Raw genomic sequence first — 12,687 nt, 5'->3', positions numbered from 1 at the left:
AGAGGAGCGGTGGAATACAATCTTGATTCAAGTAGAAGCACTGCCAGATGCTAATCGGACCCCGAGTTTCCCGTCCATCGGCAGGTGTAAGACAACAGTTGGTTTGCATTTTGAATTGGACGCACTTCTTTTGTTTATATCTTGATGGTTTTAACAGCGGTGGTGACTAGCGTTGAAGTAGGCAAGGTATTTTAGAGAGAACTGCAGGCAAACGAACATCTATATATATATACTTTGTATATAAAACACTAACGTGTATGTTTTACAAAAATCAAGTTCTGAAACCAAAGGGAGTTAAAACGTGCGGTTTATGCCAATATCTTCCAAATCGTTCCAGTAGTAGGCTACAGCAAAAAATTTTGCACTTCTTGAATAGCAAAGTCATCCCCGCACAGTGATTTCAAGATTATTTCTGATGGATATTTTTCTTTAATGATATTTTTCGTGCCGTCGACCTCTATAGATCTGTTGCCACTACTTTCGCCATATGATAGGAACCTGTGTGTAAGTAGAATTGCGGAAGTGTAGAGTGTTGAATGTAAGGAAAGGAACGTTAAGGACGACACAAACACCCAGTCCCCAGGCCAGGGATATTAATCATTTACAATTAAAAACCCCTGACCCAGCCGGGAATTGAACCTGGGGTCGCCGGGTGACAGGCGCACGCGTTGCCCCCTACACCGTGGGGCCGGACCTGATGGATCTTACAAAGCTCTTTATTCAATAGTGAGTTTTGTTGGATTCGATTTTTTGGATAGAAGAGCTTGAGTGCTTTTCTTCTCGTTGTTTTTATTATTTTTTCTTGAAATGTATGTGAGCAGACTATTTTTATCTCACTAATAAAATCAGTTCACTTCCTTTGTTGACAGTTGGATTTGTTAGAGCCCGCTCGAAACTGGAATTTAATGATTTAGATATGTCGATGTCCGCCTCTGTGGTGTAGTGGTTTGTGTGATTAGCTGCCACCCCCGGAGGTCCGGGTTCGATTCCCGGCTCTGTTACGAAATTTGGAAAGTGGTACGAGGGCTGGAACGGGGTCCACTCAGCCTCGGGAGGTCAACTGAGTACAGGTGGGTTCGATTCCCACCTCAGCCATCCTGGAAGTGGTTTTCCGTGGTTTCCCACTTCTCCTTCAGGCAAATGTCGGGATGCTATCCCTTCCAATATTCCCATCCCCCACCAAAGCCCCTGTTCAGCATAGCAGGTGAGGCCGCCTGGGTGAGCTACTGGTCATCCTCCCCAGTTGTATCCCCAACCCAATATCTCACGTTCCAGGACACTGCCCTTGAGGCGATAGAGGTGGGATCTCTCGCTGAGTCCGAGGGAAAAGCCAACCCTGGGGGTAAGCAGATTAAGGAAGAAAGAAAGAAAGAAAGAAAGAAAGAAAGAAAGGAAAAAAAGATAGATGTCGGTTGTACGGCGGCAGGAAGGGCATTCGGCCATAAAAACATGGCCAAGACCACATATTCAACATTGTACGCAACTGCAACCCTACCACACTGATGTTGGAAAAGTGACAGAGAAAATAATATTATCAGTTGTACTTTCCCTATGATCATTTTGCATATTGCATTTCTTAATACCGAGCTCGATAGCTGCAGTCGCTTAAGTGCGGCCAGTATCCAGTAATCGGGAGATAGTGGGTTTGAGCCCCACTGTCGGCAGCCCTGAAGATGGTTTTCCGTGGTTTCCCGTTTTCACGCCAGTACCTTAATTAAGGCCACGGCCGCTTCCTTCCACTTCCTAGGCCTTTCCTATCACATCGTCGCCATAAGACATATCTGTGTCGGTGCGACGTAAAGCAAATAGCAAAAAAAAGAAAAGAAGCATCTCTTAATACGCAACAAGAAAATATGTTTAAATGTGAACAATTTAAATATATTATGTCAGATTTCTTGTACTGCTATGGGAATTATTTCGGTATGTGTCGGTGTACATTACAGTGAACATGCCACCCCCCGCGTTAGAAGCCGTGTGTACACACCGTGCAAGAATTATTGTCAGCGGAGGACGTGATTTACTGGAAGCCGGGTAGCGAGTTGCCCCTTTTGTGCAATTGTAAACGCTCCAAGAATGGATGGTCTAATTACGGTAACACGCTCTGTACAAATACTTAACGTTTAATGATCTCCACTAAATATATCTCCTTGGAGGGGATTACTGTCTCATCTAACTTCACCCCTACGTATTATCTACAGAATCCTCGTATCAACTCCCTCGGAACTTGTTTACATTAAAGCTGAATGTGATGGTCTTACCTCCTTGAATTAATGGAGTTCATTCCTCCGTGATTAACTGTTAATTAGACAGAGTACGTCAAGGGCTGTGTTGCTGACGCTGGAGAACTTTACGACTTCACGTAAAACATAAATCTTTGCTCTTGTATGTACAGCGGATGGAAATCGATTAGGACTAAATTTAAATCATGCTTTTGAATTTTCTTGAAGGTTTGATGTGAGATACTACCAAGAGTGCAGAGAAAATCCCCTGTGCGTTGATGGCGGTGAAAGTTGCTCTTGGGGATCATTGTAAAACCAAAAAACCAAACCCCATGACACTACAGCTCTTGGAGGGCCTACCAAGCAACCGCTGCTCATCCCGAAGGCCTGCAGATTACGAGGTGTCGTGTGGTCAGCACGACGAATCCTCTCGGCCGTTATTCTTGGCTTTCTAGACCGGGGCCGCTATCTCACCGTAAGCTAGCTCCTAAATTCTATTCTAATCACGTGGGCTGAGTGGACCTCGAACCAGCCCTCAGGTTCAGGTAAAAATCCCTGACCTGAACGGGAATCGAACCCGGGGCCTCCCGGTAAGAGGCAGGCACGCTACGACTACACCACGGGGCCGGCCCTGATCATTCTAAGTACCTAGGTGTTAATGCAAGGAAAGATCTTCATTGGGGTAATCACATAAATATCATTCAAAATAAAGGGTACAGATCTCTGAACAGGGTTATGAAGGTATTTAGGGGTTGTAGTAACGATATAAAGGAGAGGGTATATAAATCTCTGGTAAGACCCCAACTAGAGTATGGTTCCAGTGTATGGAACCCTCACCAGGATTACCTGATTCAAGAACTGGAAAAAATCCAAAGAAAAGCAGCTCGATTTGTTCTGGGTGATTTCCGACAAAAGAGTAGCGTTACAAAAATGTTGCAAAGTTTGGGCTGGGAAGACTGGGGAGAAAGGAGACGAGCTGCTCGACTAAGTGGTGTGTTTCGAGCCGTCAGTGAAGAAATTGCGTGAAATGACATCGAATAAGTTTGAGTGGTGTCTTTAAAAGTAGGAAAGATCACAATATGAAGATAAAGCTGTAATTCAAGAGGACAAATTGGGCCAAATATTCGTTTATAGGGAGGAGAGTTAGGGATTGGAATAACTTACCAAGGGAGATGTTCAATGAATTTCCAATTTCTTTGCAGTCATTTAACCTTCAAACACACGCGTATGGGGTGGAATCTACCCCAGGTCATTTTATTTAATAGTGAAATGTACAAATAACTTCCCTGTGCTCTCCCCGCTCTTGTACCTTTATGGCCGGATCCCCGCAGAAAGAGTCATTCTGACATTAACTATCTTAAAATCTCCAATGAATACAGTAATTCATATTTTACAATACAATGATATGTGGGGTGGGAAGCACCCCCACGCGTGTGTCTGCGTCCTAAGATCTGGCGCGTGTGCTTGAGGGTTAAGGAAGGCTGCCACCTGGGAGACTGCCCTAAAAGTAGATCAGTATTGATTGATTGATTGATTGATTGATTGATTGATTGATTGATTGATTGATTGATTGATTGATTGATTGATTGATTGATTGATTGATTGATTGATTGATTGATTGAAGAGAAAAACAGAAAAGGGAGACCCCAAAGGCTCTCAGCTTCGGAGCATGGGTTGGCGATCAGAGATCCCCCTACCTGATCTTGGCATTGCTTCCACTTAACTGTGCTGGGCTCCTGCCATTTAACTTTCCTCTCCGACTCCCGTGGTCAACTTTTGTTCTCTTCTAACCCCGACGCTATTAGGTTTGCGGAGCCTAGCAAATATTTCATTTTCACTCCATTCGTCGCTCTACACTTTCTTTTGCCGATATCTTCATACTTCGAGTAATCGGACCTCCCTGTTTTCATTTCTGTTCAGAATTAAGAGAGGTTGGTTGCCTAGTTCTACTTCACCTTAAAACAACAATAACTACCCCACAACTACCTTACTACTTAATTTCCATGGTGGAATTTCTGTTTATAATCATTCTTGCTGTGCTCTTACGGGGATCCCAACTTGGTAGCGTGGGATGACGACCACGGGGTCCCTAGCTGAGTCTGATATTATTTTTACTTACTTGTGCCACGCTTTTCGCTTGCATCTTCCCTTTGGCCAACTCTTGTTGTCTTTCAGGAGCTGCCTGACCGAGGCGGTAAAGGCGTCTTCGGTTCGCCCGGAAGGACGTGGGTTTGAATCCCCGTTAGGAAGTCGTAAAATTTAAGAAACGAAATTTCTACTTCCGGAGGTGCATATGACTCTGAGGTTCACTCAGCCTACACCAAAAATAAGTAGCAGGTTAATTCCTGGGGGCAAAGGCGGCCGGGCGTAGAGCTAACCACTCTACTCCATCACGTGCCGCGGTTAACAATGGTGGAAGCCTTTACCTTCCACTCCTCCTGTGCGGAGGTGATTTTGTCTTTGTCTTTGTCTTGTTGTCTTTCAACACCGACCGTATTAAGGAAATCTTCCATTTTCACGCCCTCCTTGGCCTTTTTTGCGATACTGCCATCCTTCGAAGGGTCGGACCTGGTTGAATATGGTTACCTACCCGTACATCCCATTAAAGAAATAATCACCACCAACATTGTTTTCGTGTTCATTTCCTCGTTTAATTGCACAAACTTCATTATAGCTTTCCGAGCCAAATACGACCAATACGAATACCTTTAGCAAGAGACTCACAGAATCGGATTACTTGAAGTAACGGTCATACTTTCTGTACTTGTCATTAATATCATTCTTATTCTTCGGCATGTTGTGGCAATACATGCACTCAATGGCGTATTTTGGGTACTCGCTTGTACCTCTCATATAGCGTTGTACTTGATAAATGATCCTTCGCACAGTGAATTGTATACCTGGGAAAAAGTTTGAGTGATGTTGAGTACCCCATATTTCACGGGTCACTGCGGCCTACTTGCAGAGTTTTCTGATGTTAAATCATTTTCTCTAATGAAGATTGAGTTAATGGCCATGTAACACGCGGGCTCATTATCATATTCTGAGCTTCCCAATTCTCGTGATGTAATCTAGGAGAGTGGGCACGCGATCATGCTACACTTCAGAATAAAGAATGGTCTCCATTAAGTGGATGCGCCACTGCAGTATGTGGGCGATAATGTTGCACGTCTGAAGTTTTGTTTCCTGTGTTACTGTCAGATGTTGGTAATATATTCGGATATTTCTAAAGTCCGAGGGTTCACGAAATACCTGTACTTTATATCCGTTGCCTCCGATTTTATTGGCATTTTTCCTCAAGTGTTTGCTACGGGGTACCCTTGTTGGAAAGAAATAACCTCATGCGAGTTTTATGGCGATAGAATCACCATCATTTGCATGCAGATGGCGGCAGTAAATTCTGTGCCAATGCTATTCGTTTTCTTTCTTGTATACCATCTCCCAGCAATCACATAACGGACTGTGTACATAGCAAATGATGATGATCATTTCAATAATTTTAGGTTTCAACAACTACTCTTATGGTTTTCGAAGTTATAAAAGTGCCGAAATCTTATCCCGCAGGAGGTTTTTTTGTGTGTGTGAAATCTACCGACATGAGGCTGTCGTATTTGAGCATCTAGAAATTCCACCGAACTGAGCAGGGATTGAGTCCTGCCAACTTAGGTTCAAAAAGCCAGTGCTCTACCATCTGAGTCATGGCGAGAGGTGAGGTCTGTTCAATTGAGAGCGTGGAGTGCTGACCACAGGGCCTTCATAAGAGGTGAACATTACAACGTGTTTTTTCACAATTTTCGGGGCAGATATAAACACAATTAAAATCTACTTTTGTATTGTGCTGTGTGTTAGGTCGTCATTCGCTTACTTTGCATACACTTTTTAAAGGAAGGACATATTCTACTCGTATACCAAAAATATTCTTTCTACTCACATGCTACTTATTACCACTTTCACGACTAAAGCACTTTCATGTTTCGCGTGCTTTACAACAGAGGTTTTCCTGCTGTGAAAGAACAAACGGCAGCAGATTCGTTTACACCTCGACGGAGAAAAGGAAACTCCTTCAACATCGTAACACTTACTGAACACACTAGTATTTTTCGACATTTTCAAATTCTATAAACTATTCTACAACATTCACTAGCTTAGACACAACAAGCTGCTGCAAATTAGACGAAAGTCGCCCGCTGCGGAACCGACTTTCACTTGTATCCAAAACGCACGATGCACACGAGTGTAAGAGTAGATACCATATATCGCAGCCAGACAGCTGGCTAGTTAAAAAGTTGTAGAACATAATTGTTCACGGAAAACCATACTTATAATGAACACTGAAAATCCATGGATATTTGGAAACAAGTGATTAAATCTGGGGGCGTTCCAAAGACAAAATGCCAAGCTCTGGGTCTGTCCCCGGAAAACGGGGACGTCTGGTAAAATTATCTTAAGGTGATAATCACCACCACTACTGAAGTAATAGAGGTCCTTTCTTTCTTCAGCTTGTTCCAGTTATTTCTGAAGCCATCCATGTTCATTTTCGTTTTGGCCGGATGCCCTTCCTGAGGCCACGTGATTTTTGAGATGAAAATCTCAACCAGTATTGAGCGGGATTCGAACCTCAGCCCTCCGAATGGGAAGCCACCAGCTACGCCACTGAACTGATCCGCCCCCTTGAATTTGTAATATAGGTCCTCCATTTATTTAAGCCTGAAAATGTGAATATATAAGACATCTCCTATTTTCTCACTTTCGTACTTTATTTCTCCAAATCTTTACTAAGTGGAACGGAAATCGGCTCGTGTCCACGTTGAAACGGTTGGTGAAACGATGTACCAACACCATGAAATCCTGGAAACCGACGTTGGGGTTCGGACTCCTACCTCATTTTCACGACGCATACCACGTAGCTAACTCGCTTAGTTGTCATTTATTTTATTTTCCAGAGGAGATTTCTATAAGGTTTCTACTGGTTTAGCTCATTGTAGTATATTATAGTACTTCGTCACTCCACCCTCCTGTGTCTCATACCTGTCGTAAGAGGCAACTGGAAGGGGAACCCCCTCAGGATCCCACAGCTCTGGAGCGGAGGTTAGCGACCCCGAGATCCCTAGCTTCCACTTACTTCTTCTGCTAGGTTCCTCACTTTCATTTTTTCTCTCTTTATCTGACTCCTTTAGTCATTCCTTTTCTCTTCCGAAGGTTCGCGAAGTCTAGTGAGTCTTCTTTTTTTTTTACATTCTTCGTGTCCTTTTCCCGATACCTTCATTCTTAGGAGGTCGTAACTCGTCTTTCAGTTCAATGTTAAGGGAAGAGAGATGTCCTGTTCTTCTCGCCCTAAAACAATGATCACCACTACTTTCGCCACTCCATTCGTACGGATCGCCTTACGGCTTATTTCTTCCAGCTGTAGTAATGGCGGCAGCCAGACTGCGAAGCAGTTTCTTGAAGCGGGTTTTAAATGTAAGTTACCTTTCTTATGTGGAGCAATCTGGCATCTTAAACCTAGAAATTCAGTGTGGGAATACCTGTCCAGGAGACACTTTGTGATGTCAGACCGCAGAATGTCGAGAGCGTTAATGTGAAGAGACGAAACAGGGGTGATCAGACTTTGTGTAGATTGAAGCTTCCACTGCTCAGATCTATATACATGATATATTTTGAGTTTTGCTTAATCAGCTATCACATTATTGCACTCTAGTTCTAGTGTCTGAATAATGCTTGAAGAGAATGTGCAGCTCCACGGCGATATCCAAGAAAGGAATTAAAGTTGAACAAAAGGAAATGTTGTTTGAGTCATCAGTCCATAGACTGGTTTGATGCAGCTCTCCATGCCACTCTATCCTGCGCTAACCTTTTCATTTCTGCGTAACTATTGCACCCTACATCTGCTCTAATCTGCTTGTCATATTCATACCTTGGTCTACCCCTACCGTTCTTACCACCTACACTTCCTTCAAAAACCAACTGAACAAGTCCTGGGTGTCTTAAGAAGTGTCCTATCGTTCTATCTCTTCTTTTCGTCAAATTTAGCCAAATCGATCTCCTCTCACCAATTCGATTCAGTATCTCTTCATTCGTGATTCGATCTATCCATCTCACCTTCAGCATTCTTCTGTAACACCACATTTCAAAAGCTTCTATTCTCTTTCTTTCTGAGCTAGTTATCGTCCATGTTTCACTTCCATACAATGCCACGCTCCACACGAAAGTCTTCAAATCTTCAAATATCTTTGGAACAAGAAATCAGCAACAACTTGGTTTCATGAAGTCAAGAAAGATTTGGAAAGAAACAACGTAAGGGAAGAATAATCAACGGAGAGAGAGATTTTTAGAAGCAAAACAAAGTCACCTCCGTACAGGCCATGAAGGCCCTTGGAGGAGTGGAAGGTAAAGGCTTCCACCATGAAAAAATGACTATTATTATTATTATTATTATTACTATTATTATTATTATTATTATTATTTATTTATTTATTTCTCCGTTAGGGTATCTTGGGGACCATGAGACAATTTCCGTGCTTCATCCTTTGTTGTTCCTTCTTCCTCCTCGAATACTCCCATCTTCTCACTATGCCTGCTTTTCCTCTCCTCAGACAATTTTTAGCCTGTTTTCTTTCCCTCGTGACTTTGGAATCCTTCCGTTTTTAACACTTTATTTCTAAAAATGTAGGGGCTGCCTGGCCGAGGCGGTAAAGGCGTGCTCGGTCCGCCCGGAAGGAAATGGGTTCGAATCCCCGTCAGGAGTCGTAACATTTAAGAAAAGAGATTTCCACTTCCGGAGGTGCATATGGCCCTGAGGTTCACTCAGCCTACACCAAAAATGAGTACCAGGTTAATTCCTGGAGGCAAAGGCGGCCGAGCGTAGAGCTAACCACTCTACCCCATCACGTGCCGAGGTTATCAATGGTGGAAGCCTTTACCTTCCACTCCTCCAAGGGCCTTCATGGCCTGTACGGAGGTGACTTTGCTTTCTAAAAATCTCTCTCTCCGTTGATTATTCTTCCCTTATGTTGTTTCTTTCCAAATCTTTCTTGACTTCATGAAACCAGGTTGTTGATTTCTTGTTCCAAAGATATTTGAAGATCTGTTTGGTTAACCTGTTGTCATCCATTCTGTATAAATGTCCAAAAAATTATCAATCGCCTCTTGCGCATTGGAGGCCTATCTGTTATGTTTTATATGTTCCGGTATTATTATTTTTGTTCGTTTTGGCCTACTAGGGACCACGGCGCTGGTCTTAACTCTTAGCTACGGTCTTCTGCTTTTTCTTGACCCAGTACGCATTCATTTTCTGACTGTGTACATTTCCTTCCATCGGTCCACCTAGGTCTGTTAGTCCCTGTAATCTTTTTGCTTGTGAAGGACGGTGGAAAGACTCTCATTTGCCTGTCGATTCTGAGATCGGTTCTCTGTGCTCTCTAATGGGATCTGTAGTTCTTCTAGGTCTGATTTTACTGAGGTGATCCACTTGGTCCTGCAAGCATTTCCCCTATTGTCAGGATTCTGTCGGTGAGGCTGCAGGGTTTCAGGCGGGTCATGTGCCCGTAGGTCAGTCGACTTTTCCTCATACATGTGACTATGTCTTGCTGATGTTCGTAGAGCTCGTTCTTGTGTCTGCTCTTGTAGGTGTCATCCTCCTCTCTTATGGGTCCTACTCGTAGTATCCTCCTCAGAATCCTCCTCTCTATAAGCTATATTTATTATTATTCCCGGTATTTTCCCAATTACCTGGGTCGACACTACGTACAGATTCTAAGGCTGGATGCATTTCCTTCTCAGCCATCTGGGAGAGTAAAATTGAACGTTGAAATGTGATACACAGGTTGCCTTTATGGTTTCAGCTCTCTGTGCACATTAGTTGAGGGCGTGTGACCATTGATCATCATCATCATCATCATCATCATCATCATCATCATTTTCATGGTTATTTGATTGGTGGTGTTGCTCCATGTATTATCGGCACACTTTTTCTGGGTATATGTGTGTACGGGGGTGAGGAGTAAGGAGGGAGCTCTCCCGGTTCCGGTAGTGCTGCCAACTGAATGAAAACGAAATCTGAATTGAGTAGGGAATATGATTGATCGATATGAAGTTTCTAAAACCGTTATTATGTTAAGTCAACAACTGTGTCACACGCACATTGTGTAACATTATATAACATTTCTCGATGCGAATCTTGTTCCTAGCATGAATTCTATAGTTTGGCTTTGCTGTGTAAACAACAACAGTACTAGTACGTAAAGTGTACGCCAGATGTCGCTCAGCGATGCATAAGCGATTCATAGTTTTTGTTTCAAAGGTTGCCAATACGAATCTCGAAGATTGCCGAGGTCGACCCGATTCAGCACTAGGGTGTAAGTATATCCCGAAAAAGTGTTCCTATAATAAGTAGTTTGACACATCTTGATCATCATCACCGTGCATACAGTATAACATGTGTAAATTTTTGTAGGTGTGTTACCTGTGTCATTGTCGTGTCTACATTGCCGGCTGTATTTGTAATTCTCGCCAACTCTACTGAGAAGGGAGCGGTCGTGGTCTACATGTTGGGTATTTTTACGCCTTTCACCTGTAGTTGAAGTCAGGAAACAGAGGAAAACCACTTCCAGGATGGCTGCTAGTGGGAATTTTAATCCACTTCTTTGCACAGTTATTAAGTCTTCCCTGTTCCAATCCCTCAAACCAGTCCTTCACCATGACAGAATTTCAGCCTGCAGTGCAGGAAGTGTCTTTCCTAACCCTTAGACTACCGTGGTTGACGTCAGTTTTTAAAATACAATAGGAGTGATATTCTGAAGTTATTCATTTTACTTAACTGAACCTTCTGTTTCCCTTTCTATATGTGTCCTTTATCTAATGCGTGTCTTAGTTCTTTTTTTTTTTACTAGTTGCTTTACGTCGCACCGACACAGATAGGTCTTATGGCGACGATGGGACAGGAAAGGGCTAGGAGTGGGAAGGAAGCCCAGCATTTGCCTGATGTGAAAATGGGGAACCACGGAAAACCATTTTCAGGGCAGCCGACTGTGGGGTTCGAACCCACTATCTCCCGAATACTGGATACTGGCTACACTTAAGTGACTGCAGATATCGAGCTCGGTGTGTCTTAGTTCTGAAAGTCTTGTACTTCTAATCTAAACAGTGTGCAGGTCGTGTTGAGTATAATAGTACAGTTGAGAGTTATGTCCTAAGTCAATATGAATGGGTATTGAATCCTGTATGTCTAGCACATACTGCATTCCTTATGCAGATTCCATTGAACTCGCCGAGCAGGCGGGCAGTTTCCTTATAAAGTGGTGGATCTCAGTCGGAATAATTACCGACTGTGTTACTGTTGTGTGCATGAAGTTACTGGATAAAGCGGGGTAACTCTACTTAGTCATATTTTCGCTTCATATTCGGCAGAGTTGTGTCTCATGGAGGGAACTGTAGACCTGCTGTCTAAAATAGACTGAGTCCTACTTAACATTTATGGAACAGGTGTTCTGCTACCACAGTTTAAGACTGAATGCAATTCTTATGAGATGTTATATTATTACTTTCCTATTCTACTGGTCTCTGGCAGAAAATCGCTTGAAGAAACTGGAAATATTTAAAATGTGTATTTAGAGTTCACTTAGGCCGAGTTTTACTCCCCACTAAATTCGCTGAATGAATGAATTAATGAATTAATTAATTAATTAGTAAATGAATAGCAGTTCATCATTCAAACATATTATGTGCATATACCAGAAGTGAACGTAGCAAAACATATCAACGAACTCCTCAGCCAGGCGTGGTCCGGGAACGGAATCCATGGACCGCAATGTGCGTTCGAAATGTCGCTGTCCATGTATCCTTCAGTTCACATGTCGACGCGCAATTTGCTGCGTTCTTCATCGATCCACGAGCCGAGTGATCCACCGTTCAGGGTTGTTTTTTTCCATTTTCCGGTCGTTCTCTCCACGTTGAGTGGAGGAGAAGCAATCATTTTCATGGATTTCTCGTCACAAAGCTAAGAAGTGTTTCGAGCATGGGCGTTGCGTTCATTTAAAATCTGCCCGCCGGGCCGAAGCCGCGACGGGTCCCCTCGTGTTATCCCCGCTCCACTGAGCGAGGGAGGTAGGTACCCATAAAGTAGACTGAGTCCTAATTAACCTTTATGGAACAGGTCTTCTGCTACCACAGTTTAAGACTGAATGCAATTCTTATGAGACGTTACATTATTACTTTCCTATTCTACTTGTCTCTGGCAGAAAATCGCTTGAAGAAACTGTGTGTATGTGTATTTAGAGTTCACTTAGGCTGAGTTTTACTCCCCACTAAATTCGCTGAATGAATGAATGAATGAATGAGTAAATGAATAGCAGTTTATCATTCAAACATATTATGTGCATATACCAGAAGTGAACGTAGCAAAACATATCAACGAACTCCTCCTCATCTTCTTCTTCTTCTTCTTCTTCTTCATTGAAGTGTTTTGGCTACC

At 43.0% G+C, this 12,687-nt stretch overlaps 1 non-coding gene across 1 annotated transcript; it reads right to left on the bottom strand.

Annotated features, from left to right (window-relative positions):
• Positions 1-11,978: 11,978 nt before the first annotated feature.
• On the bottom strand, positions 11,979-12,133 carry LOC136858920 (5.8S ribosomal RNA). Its single transcript, XR_010858699.2, has one exon. It is a non-coding gene; the product is annotated as a 5.8S ribosomal RNA (ribosomal RNA).
• Positions 12,134-12,687: the final 554 nt, after the last annotated feature.

The sequence above is a fragment of the Anabrus simplex genome, chromosome 1 (assembly GCF_040414725.1).
Source record: "Anabrus simplex isolate iqAnaSimp1 chromosome 1, ASM4041472v1, whole genome shotgun sequence".
Classification (NCBI taxonomy): domain Eukaryota; kingdom Metazoa; phylum Arthropoda; class Insecta; order Orthoptera; family Tettigoniidae; genus Anabrus; species Anabrus simplex.
The sequence above is the reverse complement of the archived record's forward strand: the minus strand, read 5'-3'. Positions and strand labels throughout refer to the sequence as shown.